The sequence below is a fragment of the Panthera pardus genome, unplaced genomic scaffold (genome assembly GCF_024362965.1).
Source record: "Panthera pardus isolate Hobbes unplaced genomic scaffold, ASM2436296v1 HiC_scaffold_2, whole genome shotgun sequence".
Classification (NCBI taxonomy): domain Eukaryota; kingdom Metazoa; phylum Chordata; class Mammalia; order Carnivora; family Felidae; genus Panthera; species Panthera pardus.
In genome coordinates this window covers 19723534-19735930 of record NW_026526765.1, presented here as the reverse complement: position 1 = coordinate 19735930, position 12397 = coordinate 19723534, and the positions used below count along the sequence as shown (strand labels likewise).

Here is a 12397-nt window from a genome sequence, read left to right as displayed (position 1 = left end):
TACTTATGCACAGTGCTGTGCTTCCCACCACTGTGTTCTCTGTTCGTATGGATATACCACAGGTGTTTTATCTCTTCCCTTGTAGTTGTCCTACTCCTATTTTAAGAATGGAAACCAGCTAGGTTTTAGAGTTTTAGCATCAAATGAAACTGCTATCATCCAAGATAAGTTATGGAAGCGATCAATGTGTTGTGCTTAAAAAGGTGAATATAAATGTTTACTAAAAGAAATCAGGAGAAATGTTGAATGAATACAGGAGTCTTCCATTTTAAGAAATTAGGACTGGAGGCATATGCCTTCTTTGTGACCCTTTATTCTCATTACATAACTGACCTACGAGAAAATAAAAGTGAGAAAACTCAATCTCCACTCAATTTCCTTTCTGTATGTCCCACTCACCTCCCCACCCCCAGGTATCTATGATTCTTTGTTGGTGGTAGTGGGAGGCAGGAAAATAAGGTAAAATGTCCTCAAATGGAAACGCAAGCTAGATAATACTTTCTTTGATTAACTCAGTCCATTAAAAACTATTCACACACAAGAATACAAACACACACACAAATGCACAAAGCAATAAAAACATGCCTTTTTCTAAGATGCAGAATGCATGTTTGGAGGAGTAATCAAAAAGTCAGGAAGTAACACCATGTAAAAAGAATGCCACGCAGAAAATCAGAAGGTGTCATGTACACAGGAAGGGGTTATATACAGAAGATATACCTAGTATCCAAGGGAGCTAGGAAATGCTGAACAGCATTCAGCTTGAAACAGTCGTTTGCAGTTAACTGAGGAGATGCCATTTTATAGATTATGTCTTAATGGTCCAGAATTTAGATGTACCACTTTGTTTCTGGCACTGATCTTGACTCACTTAATTCTTATTAAAATGATGCATCTTTGTGATTCTCATAGTGATTGTGACTGAATATAGGTCAAGTATATAATTGTTTCAGGGACCAGTGAATAATCTCCTCTATTATCTGAAAGCTTATAAATTTCATTGCCTTCAGTAAGCGTAGATTTTTGTTATATGACTTTTTTTTTTTTTTTTTTTGGTATTACCCTGGATTTAAGCAGTAAATGATTCAGTAAAGCAGACTTATAAACTGTAATACTTTCTAATGGTTAAAAATAATTACAGATGTGTTTCTTCCATTGGTGTTTATACTACAAAAAAAGTCAGATATACATACATGAAAACCAAAACTTTTAAAAACAGGTGGTCATAGGGGCGCCTGGGTGGCTCAGTCGGTTAAGCGGCCGACTTCGGCTCAGGTCATGATCTCACGGTTCGTGAGTTCAAGCCCCGCGTCGGGCTCTGTGCTGACAGCTCAGAGCCTGGAGCCTGTTTCAGATTCTGTGTCTCTCTCTCTCTCTCTGACCCTCCCCCATTCATGCTCTGTCTCTCTCTGTCTCAAAAATAAATAAACGTTAAAAAAAATTAAAAAAAAATAGGTGGTCATAAAACTTATCATGTGAAAGACTGAGAGCTGTATTTCAGTTGGAATTCCAAGAGGCATAGCAGGGAATTGAATGGTACTGATGAGGCCAGGAACAGGGTGTAAAGTTAGAGTAGGGGACAGAAACGACTAAATGTAGCCATACCTTTCAAGAAAAAATGTTAATTATTTTTATTAACTAATTTGCCATCAATTCCAACTTTCCTCCTAAAGGCATAATTCTTTAAAAAGAAGGATTGCTACTGAACCTTTGTTCTCAAAGGGACTCGAATAGCGACTTTATACTTAAAATTCAACATGACAATCATACGTTTTAAGTCCAAAGCATTCTGTGGACATTACATGTCCAAACACATTTTTGCTAACATTTTTAATAAATATTCTGTATCCGGAATGTGTATATGTCCACATGCTTTTGTGGTCTGTAATTCAGAACACTTCTGTGGTGTCAGATCTCCCCACTCCAGTGAGTTCATCTTTTCTGTGCTCAGCAAACTGGAAGCTAGCCAGGATGTCTTCTCGATAACAGTATTTCAGTGTAAGTTTTAATCATGATAACATCTATTCATTATTAAATTATGCAAGACATTTCAGAACGGTGCAAGGGAAATCGGATGACCTGAGTTGTATTTCTGGTTATGACACGAACTACTGGAGAGTGAGCACATCATATAACATTACTCTTGAAACTGTTTCCATCTCTGTCAGATTAAATTATGGGAGAAAAAATTTATTTCTGAAACTCAGTTCAAAAGTACTTGATACTGGGTGACTCAGTTGATTCACCGTCTGACTCTTTTTGTTTGAGGGGGTGCACAACTGGGGGAGGGGCAGCGAGGGGGACAGAGGATCTGAAGGCTATGTGCCGACAGGCTGACAGTAAGGAGCTGACGTGGGGCTCAGACTCATGAACCACGAGATCATGACCTGAGCCAAAGTCTGATGCTTAACCAACTGAGCCACTCAGGTACCCCAAGTGTCTGACTCTTGATTTCAGTTCAGGGCTCGTCTTGTGGCTCATGGGTTCGAGCCCCATGCTGGGGTCTGTGCTGACAGTAATACTATTTCTTTTTAAGTTTATTTATTTTATTTTGAGAGAGAGCATGCATGAGCAGGGGAGGGGCAGAGAGAGGGAGAGACAGAATCCCAAGAAGGCTCTGCACTGTCATTGCGGAGCCGGACATGGGGCTCTAACCCATATGTTCGTGCTAAGGCCAGGCACAATTTCTTCCTTAGGCACAGTAGGCACAGAGCTTAGGGTCCCCCTTACTTTGGGGGAGGGGCCCATGGAAGTGTTTTTATTTCTTTTAAAATCAGAGCCAAAAAGTAAACTTTTATATCAAAGACAATTCTTTAATATGTAATATTAATATATGTGTCCTTATATGAATGCCATTGTAAAATATGTTTGCTATTATGTTTTATCGAGGAAAAAGTCCTCAAGGGGCCCATGGAAGTCATAAGACCAACCTGGCTAAGATAGGGAAGGCTGTGGCTGAAGAATTAGATGGCTTGGACTCTGCATTATAACAGGCCTGGACCTAAGTTTAGGTTTGAGCTTAGACATCTTAAGAAATTATGTCATACAATCAAAATGAAATGATTCCATTTTATCATGCTCGTTTTTTTTGTACATGAGCTTTGTACAGTTGTTTCCCTGTTTGTGACCCATTGCATATTCATGATCCGTCATTCCAATTCATGGAAAACAATTCCATCCCACTATGTTGCCAGAACTCAGTTTAACCACTGCACATGCTTGCATACAATATGCACAAGTGTTCACAAGATGACACTCTGTCTCCTCTTCCCTGTGTGTCATCTACGATATGATTTCCTGCAAAAAGATTTCTCAGAGCTTCCATGTTTGGATTCGGGGCTCTTTTCACCCATCAACACTGTTAATTCTTAGATATTGAGAATCGTTTCAGCTTTGTTCACATTTGACAGCCTCCACACAGTAGAATGTATGGCACACAGACAGTGCTCCATGAACGTTGCTGAGAGAACAATCCTGAACCTCAGTGACTGCATCGACGTAGTGAAAATTCTAAACACAGTCCATTGAAATGTGTGGGAAAAAAATACATCCACAAGCAAATATTGGTACACCTAGTGCATTGGGATGCTTATTATAATATAGCTTAATATTTTAAGTAGCTACAAAACTCACACTATGTCTTAGAGTGCATACTTAAGCATCGATACCTTTAAGACTTAAAAACATGAATAAATATTAGAAAATAAAGAAATAAATCTTTTATTGTCTTTTTGGTTCAGTTTGAAATATATGATGAAAGTACTATTTAACATTGAGCCAAGCATTATGAAAAATAGAAAATAAATTACAATCTAGTCCCTTTCTGCCCCCAAGAAAATGAAATTTAACGCAACACTATTCCAATTTTATATTCCAGCTACAGATGCATAATTTAGGAGTTAATCCTTTTTTATGTAATGGGCCTCCATATAGAGATAAGATAGGCTATCTCCAAATGGGCTTTTTTAGTATTGTGCAAATATTGAAGCATAATTAGAATTAAAAGTTAGTGCTGATAAAAGTGTCTGCTTCTTTTATTTAAGCCTGACCATCTCATAAATGCATGCCAAAAAGATCTGTCTAATGATGACTGCGCTAATCCACATGTAATCCACTATATTTATAAATTAAGTATATCTTTATGACCGATAATATATTTCCACGTTTGTACCTTTGAATAATTTTACAAATTAATGTCATGTCTCTTTGTACTTTTAGGTTTACCAGCAAGAACACAGATTGCTGTATAGTAAATCCCGATTCAGTGCATATACTACACATTCACATAGTAGGACACTCTGAAGTGTGTTGTGATTGTTTGCACGCTATTTATTCGTACATGCACAGGTCTTCACATAAGTAACTTTGAAAGGAAATGATCTTTAAGGGGTTTTTCCTTCTAGCTATAGAAGTTTTTCCTTGATGTTCTTCCAAGAATGCATTAAATGAGGAATGACACCCTACCTTGGTAAGGAATTCCTAATAAAATTCTCAAGCTCTTTCTCCCCATCTCTTTATTCATTGCTTTTCAGAAGCAGTTTAAGCCCTGGATCAAAGACAATTGGGTACCAGATGGGTTTTATCCTAACATCTTTAAGTTACCCTGAGAGCATTCTTGCTACCAATTTCCACACAGTGAAATAAATCCTAGCTACAGTAGAATGAGACTTCCAGGAAGCAGCAGGTGTAATGTCACAGCTGTATTAGCACTGCTAACTTGATCGAGGATCACGTTACATCTGGGACTGTCACAGTCGCTACTGAAGTTACAAAGGCTGCTGAGAGTGAAGCAAAAACTCTTGGGTGCTATTCTTTAGCTTATTAATGGGAATCTTAGAGAAAATGGCCACACTAACTTATGTGTCTCACTCACCAATGCTTCTCTTTACTCCTGCCACATGCTTTATCGACCCACTGCACCCGGTTTTTGTGTGCTTTGTCTGTTTTTGCTAATTATCATGTTAAAATGTTAGCATGTGGCTTAGCTGGAGAAGTATATTACTGGTTTGCGTGCAGGTTACACTCTGGGGGACTAAAATTCATTTCAAAGGGCTTTGCTTAGAGGGAAATTTTAATCTGAGAAGAGTAACAAGGATTGGAGCTTCTTGGAATTCTGTCTGCATTTGTAACATTCCTAGCAATGTTTGATAACTTATCTGATACTTTGTGTTACGTATTTCATTTAAAAATCATATACTGATTTCCTATTTGACTGATGTTTTATGTGAGTTCTGTGATGTTGTATATAAACAGGATATGAGCATAAAACGGTACAAATGGTCGTTGATGCCATGTTGTACATTTTAGAAAAATAAATCGTTTCCTTTTCATTGAAATATTTTAGAATAATAATATTCAATTCCAAAAATATTTATTGAATATTTTGTGCAATCCATTTATGTGTAACTTTTGATTCAAGACATAAAACCATGCTTTAAACCTACAATCTAAACAGAGATACATATGCAAACACGTACTTAAAATAGAGTGATAATGTTCAATTTAGAATTATATATTTCCTATGACATTAGAGCACAGTAGGTAATGTGTAATGAATGCTTGGAAAATAGGATTAAGCATATGGACTCACATTATTTGAGTCCTAAGTGTAGGGCTTTGATTCAGTTATTTCACATAGTGCTTTTTACTAGATGCATAAAATGGTATCAGATGCATAAAAAGGAAGTATTTAGTATGCGCTGGCTCACTTAAATTGTATAAACATACCTGAAAAATGTTCTTTTCTTTCTCAATGTTGAAATTTCATTAGGCTGTATTGGTGCTATAAACCTCTAAAGGATTAAAATTATTCATCCATAGAGCCTTGGATTGGGTCTTAATAATCTTCAGGATTTTCTATTGTTATAAATGGTAAAATTAAAGAAAATTTAGGAAAATGGTACATTAAAATCTTAACATAATCAGCTGACTGAAGAATGACTAATTCCTTTTATTAGCCAAGGATGGATTACAGCTCAATGGATCATCTGTGATGTGTAGAGACCTAATTAATTATTGAGATGAGTCAAAATGTCTATTATATTTTGTGATCTGCCATTCTTTGCTTACATATATAAATAAAATTAATATGTTTTAGAGAAAAATGGTTTTGATAAATATTTTAGAAGAATAATGAAACTCTGTGATTGTAAAAGTGAAATGAAATCCAAACATTTGAAAACGTAAATCTAAAGGAAAACAGAGTTTGTAGCATGATCAGAATAATTGCTGTAGTGTACTGACTTTAATCAAACAGATCTTTCAGATTAAAAAAAAAAATTCTGGAATAAACTTGATTATTTGGAAATAATCATTATCTTCCCGCAATAATCACCTTATATTTTATTTTCCTGAAAGTGTAACAGGACACATACCTGAGCTGTGAGTCGTTAAACAAGGGAAAGTCATAAACACATTCTGAAGATGACTTAGGTTTAGAGAGTCCTTCGATTTTTCTATTCAAAGTGTGTAGGCCAGCCTCATTGGCCTTACAGGGGAGCTTGTTAGAAGTGAGGAGTATTGTGCCCCACCCAAACCCACTAAATGAGAACACTGACTTCTAACAGGAGCCCCAGGAGATGTAAATGTACATTAAGGTTTGCAAAACACTGGTCTAAAGGAATTACGGGAATGCAGAATGAATGCTCAGCGATGGTTCAATGATTCTTGTGATACTCATGTGAAATTATTTTTGAGATTAAAATACGTTACTGGGGTTTTGAAAGGGCTTCTTGAAAATAAATTTATTAACTGGAAATAAAATTATATAATTTCATTAATTTTTAGCATTTTCATGGCAAGAAATAGTTTAACTTTGGTCTCAGCCCATTTGAGTCCTTCTAATTATAGTTCCGTTTACAATGATATTTTCATATTCTAAACTTTAGCCTTTATTTTTCACCAGAAATAACCCAACCGATTCAGAAAGACTTTTTTAAAACATATTTTTTACTTAATAAAGAAATGTTGGAGTGCCTAGTTGGGCTCAATTGGTTAAGCATCTGACTTGATTTCAGCTCAGGTCATGATCTCATGGTTTTGGGGATCGGGCATCATGTCTCTCTCTCTCTCCCTCACTATCTGCCCCTCCCCCACTTGTATGTGAGTGCTCTCTCTCTCTCTCTCTCTCTCAAAAATGCATAAATAAACTTAAAAAAAGAGAAATGTTTACTCACACACCTATATATACACAGTAACAATTCACTAGTGAGGGAAATTCAATAAAGTATAAATACCTAGACAAGATTCAGAATTATGTATTAGTGAGGGAGTAGTTTATGTACATAAAAAGTTACATATCAGGCTTGAAACTAAATAACCAATCAGAAATAATGTAAAAAATATATATTTTTAAATATCACTTGGTTCCATGTTATTATCCTGGTAGTTAGATATATTTAAAATTTTTAATTGATTTGGGTCAGGGTGAAGTGGTTTTTGGAAAATTAATTTAGCTAATACCCCGCAGGATATATTTTAAGTAAAAAAAAATGAAGGTTAAGGAAACCTGTTAGTGTACATTTTTTGCATGAAATGATGACATAAAATAGTGTGTTGGTTCGCTTGCTCTCTGCCTCTCTCAAAAAAAAAAAAAAAAAAAACATAAGGGCTCCTGGGTGGCTGAGTTGGTTAAGAGTCAACTCTTAATTTCGACTTAGGACTCGGGTCATGATCTCAAGGTTGTGAGACCCAGCCCTACATCAGGCTCCCTGCTGAGTGTGGAAACTGCTTAAGATTCTTTCTGTCCCTCTTCCCTTCCCCTGCTCACTTTCACTCTTTCTCTTTCTCTTTCATAAAAAAATAAATAAATAAGTAAAATAGTGTGTTGTCACATACAATAGGAAGAAAAACAAAAAAAAGAGCTGACCACTATGAAGAAGAAAACAAAAACAAGGGTATATATTGATAGACTATGTTGGAGATGGGCTTGAATTAATGGAAGTGTCAAAGATGTTCCACATTTTGAGTTTAGTGAAAGAATATTTATTTGTGATATTTATAATGAAAGAGCAATATGTTGAAAAGTCTAAAACTGGGTTTCTAGCTGCATAGACCATACCCAGGAAGAATTTACATGGGACAAATTAACTGTTGGTTTGTTTCATACAATTCTCTATTTTTATTTTATGTGTGTGTTTATGAATTGTTTATTTTTTGCAGCATTTTTAGGTTTCCAAGAAATTTAAGAGGAAGGAACAGAGATTTCTAAAATATCCACTGCCCCCCCCCCCCCCATACATAGCCTCTCCCATTAACATTGCTTACCAGAATGGTATATTTTCTTACCAAGGAATAACCTATATTGATGCATCACAATTGCTCAAAGTCCATAGTTTACCTTATGGTTCACTCTTGGTGTTATACATTCTATGGGTTTAGACAAATATATAAGGATGGATGTGTAAGGTTTTGAAGGATTCTACTGGTATATCTTCTTGATCAAAGACTCTTTTCTCAGCCATGTCCAGTCTACTAATGAGCCTAATCTTTTATGTGACAGTGTTCTTTATTTCTTGCATTTCTTTTTAGTTCTTTCTTAGGATTTCATCTCTTTACTTATGTTGCCCATCTGTTGTTAATACGCTATCTACCTGATTCATCAGAACACTTAATATATTGACCACAGTTACTTTAAATTCCAAGTCTGATCATTCCAACATTCCTGCCATGTCTGATTCTGATGCTTGCTGAGTCTCTCCAGTTTGTGTTTTTTGTTTGTTTTTTTTTTTTTGTCTTTTGGTATCCCTTGTAATTTTCTTCTTGATAGCTGGTTATATTGTACTGGAAATGGAACTGCTGTAATGTTCCTGTAGTGATGGGATGTTTAAGTGTGGGGACGGGGGAAGCGTTCTATAGCCTCTGATTAGTAACTGTCTTTTAGTGAGCCTATGCCCCTATACTGTGAACTTCACAAGCATTCCTCATTTTTTTTTCCCTCTGTAGGAGAAACCTGAAGGCTATATGGGATTGAATTCTGTATTTCCCTTCCCTCAGGTCAGTTAGGCTTTGATAATACTCCAAGTTAGGCTCTGGTTAACTAGTTTCCCTGAGGGCAGACCTTGTTAGGAACACAGTGTTCGGAGGCATTTCAAAATATTTCCTTCCCTGTTGAAAGCATATGGGGATTTTTATGACATTTTACTGTAGGAAACTGGTGAGTCCCCCATAGGTAAATCTCCAAGTATTGAGGAGCACCTCCCCAAACAGCATGGCTGGGTCTCCTGGAGTTTTTAATTTTGAGAGTTGTGTGCACTAAGCCTCCATTAATTTGTCAATTATAGTTCAGTTTTCCTCTACCATTACTGGTTCTAAGATGGTTTCTGCTCCTGAGTCTCTGCTGGTAAGTCTTGTTTCCTTCTATTCACATGTCTCTCTCTCCAATCTTGGGAACAGTAGTTTGCCCAGAGTCCTTCTGTCTCTTATGGATCCAAGAAGAATTGCTGGTTTTTTAATCTGTTCAAGTTTGTGTTGTGTTAGCTTGGAGTGGTAATTTCAAGCTCCTTACATGTGAAACCAAAAAATATCATTCTTTTTTATTGTTTAGTAACATAGCATTGTACAGATATACTCTAATTTGTTTATCCATTCACCTGTAACATTTGGCTTATTTCCAGGTTTTTTCTCTTATCCATAAAATTCTGTAAACATTCATATACAACGTTTAAATGAGCATATACTTTCATTCCTCTTTTATAAATACCTGGGAGCAGAAGACTGGATTATATTGTAGATGTACTTTTACTGTTTTAAGCATCTACCAATCCTATTGCTACTGTAACAATTTACCACAAACCAAGTGACTTAAGACAACATAGATTTATGTTGTTGCATATCTAGAAGTCAAAGTCTAAAATCAAGGTGTCGAGGGGCCGTGTTCCATCTGGAAGCCACAGGGGAGAATCCACTGCTTTCCTTTTATAGTTTCTAAGCTTCCTGCGTGCTGGCTGCTGCCCTCTTGCTCAGGGCACTCAGACCCCTTGCTTCTGTGATCTTATCTCTTACTATTGACTCTGATCCTCCTGCCTTCTTCCTACAAGGATCCTTATGATTACAATGATCCCACTTAAATAATCCAAAATACTCTCTTGAAATCTCTACAATCTTTCAATTAATAACATCTTCAAAGTCCCTTTTACATATTTACAGATTCCACAGGTACCAGGGATTAGAATGTGAATGTCTTTGAGGTGTCATTATTTCAGTCTACCACATTATCTTCCAAGGAGATTATATAATTTTACATTCCCATTAATAGTGTAGAATTGTTCTAGTTCCTCCACATTCTCACTAACACTCATTAATAGTCACTTTATTTATTTATTTATTTATTTATTTATTTATTTATTTATTTATTTATTGAGAGAGTGTGTGAGCAAGCAGGGGAGGGGCAGTGGGAGAAAAAGAGAAAAAAGAGAGAGAGAATCTTAAGCAGCACTGAGATTCCACCTTAAGACATGAGATCATAACCTGAGCTGAAATCAAGAGTTGGACACTTAACCAAATAAGCCACCTACGTGCCCCAATAGTTAGTCATTTTAATTTGCGTATCTCAGATAACGAACAACGTTGGATACCTTTTCATGTACATTTTTGCTTTCTATAGGTAAAAATGTCGGTTCAAATACTTTCCCCATTTTTATTGGACTTTATGCTTTTTGATTTTTGGATTTTGAGCATTCTTTGTATATTCTAGATATGTCTATAACCAAATATAATATGATATTATATATTGTTGGCTTGTCTTTTTTTTAAATATATTTAAACATATTTTAATGATTTAAAATCATTATTAAGTAATGTATTTAACAGTGTTCAAGCTCATCAAGTTGTATAAATTAAACATGAACAGATTTTTGTATCTCAATCATATCTCAATAAAGTGGTTTAGAAATAAAAATAACAACAAAATATGAAAATATTAGGGTAATATTTGATAAAAAGTAAGCAAGATCTGTACACTGAAATCTCTAAAACATTACTGAGTTGAACTCATTGATGTAGAGATATATAGGGTTTTTAGGTCAGAAGAGTCAATGTTGCTGTGATGGCCATTTTCCCGAAATTTATCTAAAGATTCAATGCAATCCCAGTCAAATCCTCACAGGCTTTTATATAGAAATTTCAAGGTAATTATAAAATTTAAATATAAAATGCAAATGTAGACATATATAGACACACATATGTAGACAAACTGATTTTTGACAAAAGCACAGAGGCAATACAGAGGAGAAAGAATGGACTTTTCAACAAATGGAGCTTGGGAAACTAGATATTCATATGCAAAACAAAGAACTTCAATTCATATCTCACACTATATACAAAACTTGATTCAAGTTGGATCATAGACCTAAGTGTTAGAACTAAGACAATAAACCTTTGAAAAGAAGACATGAGATGAATCTTCTTGATCTTAAGTTAGGCATAGATTTTAAGTTTATTTATTTGAGAGAAAGAGAGAGAAAGAGAATGGGAGAAAGCACAAGCAGGCGAGGGACAGATGAAATATTGAACTAAGGTGAGATCAAGAGTCAGATGCTTAGCTGACTGAGCCACCCAGGTGTCCCCAAAGATTTTTAGATATGGGACCAAAAGCCCAATCAAATAAAGTAAAAGAAAATCATAAATCAAAATAATCAAAATTTAAAACTTCTGGGAGCACCTGGGTGGTTAAGCATCAGACGTCAGCTCAGGTCATAATTTTGTGGTCTGTGAGTTTGAGCCCCACATCAGGCTCTGTGCTGACAGCTCAGAGCCTGGAGCCTGCTTGGGATTCTGTGTGTCCCTCTCTGCCCCTCCCCTGCTTGCTCTCTGACTCTTTCTCTCAAAAATAAATTAAAAAATCATTAAAAAAATTAAAACTTTTGCTTTTAAAAATTTTATTTAATCTTGTCATCATTTGAAATGGTTTATCAAATATTTAATTCATGTAAAATATATTTTTAACATATTTTAATTATTTTAAATCAGTATTAAATAATACATTGTACTATAGACCCTACAGGAAACTTATTAAATAATAGAAACCAGAAAAATGATGAAAAAAAAATTCCATGCGTATGTAGAGCTCCAATTATTTACTAGCAATTTTCACAGTTATCATCTCCACCTGCTTATTCCCCAAAATATTGATGCTTAAACTTTTAAAATTATAGATAGTTATAATTGCATTGAAAGTGATCGCCAATATATCTTATAGTTGCTGGAATATATTTTTAAAATGAAAAAAAGAGATGAAATGAGAATGTTGCTTCAGTAAGTGTTAAAGCTTTCACAGAAAGTAGATACAGTAAATTATACACACTGCCCTCTAATTTTTAGGAACAGTGAAAGTTTCTGGAAATATTATCTATCGTGCCCTGTTACATAAAAAGACAAACATTGGTTTGGTACATGTTCC

At 35.3% G+C, this 12397-nt stretch overlaps 1 protein-coding gene across 3 annotated transcripts in view; it reads left to right on the top strand.

The window, feature by feature from the left end:
• LOC109267758 (cadherin-10) overlaps positions 1-12397 on the top strand; it is a 179327-nt gene that overhangs the window by 29721 nt on the left and 137209 nt on the right. Inside the window, exon 1 of one of the 3 annotated variants that reach the window (XM_019450741.2) lies at positions 4239-4288. The exons of the other annotated variants lie outside the window; for them this stretch is intronic. The gene's annotated coding sequence lies outside the window, so the exon portion shown is untranslated. Of the gene's footprint in view, positions 1-4238; positions 4289-12397 lie in introns of those variants that run through there. 3 annotated transcript variants of the gene reach the window in all.